This window comes from Frankliniella occidentalis, unplaced genomic scaffold, assembly GCF_000697945.3.
Source record: "Frankliniella occidentalis isolate FOCC.00 unplaced genomic scaffold, Focc_3.1 Scaffold406, whole genome shotgun sequence".
NCBI classification, from domain to species: Eukaryota; Metazoa; Arthropoda; class Insecta; order Thysanoptera; family Thripidae; genus Frankliniella; species Frankliniella occidentalis.
Genome location: NW_026267528.1, coordinates 62,335 through 63,464, shown reverse-complemented (window position 1 = coordinate 63,464; position 1,130 = coordinate 62,335). Strand labels below are relative to the sequence as shown.

Below are 1,130 nucleotides of genomic sequence, written 5' to 3'. Positions count from 1 at the left end.
ACAAAAAGAGTCAACCCTTTGGAAAAATTTCTGGTATTTCAACATATGTTACTAGTATCAAACAATATGCAGGCGTACTTTCAGACCTACCTCTCCTGATCCTGATGCGAACTGAGTGCCAAACGTAATAAGGTCAGGATCCTCTAGCCTGCGGTTTCTGGAGCTGAGGCTGAAGCTTCCTCGTCCCCGGCCGAACAAGGTGCGGCCTCTAAAACTGCTTGCTGCGGCACTCTGAACATTTCCTGGCGTAGGAGATGTGTCATGGTCGGAAGTGCGGCTTGTCAGGTGAGAGTCGCCACCGCTGACCCCCGCGTGGACTTGGGCCGCCGTGCTGGTACCCCCTTGGCCGGACTCACTACTACGGCTCCGGCTGGGACGGACTATAGTGGTCGTGGCGTGGGACTTGGCGGCAGAAGGAGTGCACTCCGCGCCTCCAGGATCTCCTTGCCCACTCCCCGAGGCACTGGGGCAAGGGGTGCGGTGCTCCGCGACTACGTTGCCTGCTTTCTTTGCCACCGCCGTCCTCTCGCTATGCAACGAGTCGCAGGAGCTGCTGAGTTTCCGTTTGTTACCTGACCGGAAGCAGGTCCTGGGTGCGGTCCCAAAGCTGGAGCTACGGCTTCGGCGTCCAAGACATGCTGACGTCTTGCTGGAGCCACTGCGGGAGCCGCGGCGTCTTGACAGAGACCTTGACAGGCGGCCCCCGGGAGCTCTCGAAGGTAGCCTAGAGCAGGAGCGCACGCGTTCAAGGGCTGCCGACCAGGAGCCACTGCGGGAGCGGCGGCGTCTTGACGGAGACCTTGTCCTTCGTCCTCCGGGAGCTCTCGAAGGCAGCCTAAGTGGGGAGCGCCGGCGTTCAGGGGCTGCCGACCTGGAACCACTGCAGGACCGGCGGCGTCTTGACGGAGACCTCGTCCTTCGGCCTCCGGGAGCTCTCGAAGGCAGCCTAAGTGGCGAGCGCCGGCGTTCAGGGGCTGCCGACCTGGAGCCACTGCGGGAGCGGCTGCGGTTCGACGGAGACCTCGTCCTTCGGCCTCCGGGAGCTCTCGAATGCAGCCTAAGTGGCGAGCGCCGGCGTTCAGGGGCTGCCGACCTGGAACCACTGCAGGACCGGCGGCGTCTTGACGGAG

General features: G+C 62.7%; 1 protein-coding gene across 1 annotated transcript in view; it reads right to left on the bottom strand.

The window, feature by feature from the left end:
* LOC127751273 (spastin homolog) overlaps positions 1-1,130 on the bottom strand; it is a 10,579-nt gene that overhangs the window by 3,843 nt on the left and 5,606 nt on the right. The gene's annotated exons all lie outside the window — the stretch shown is intronic.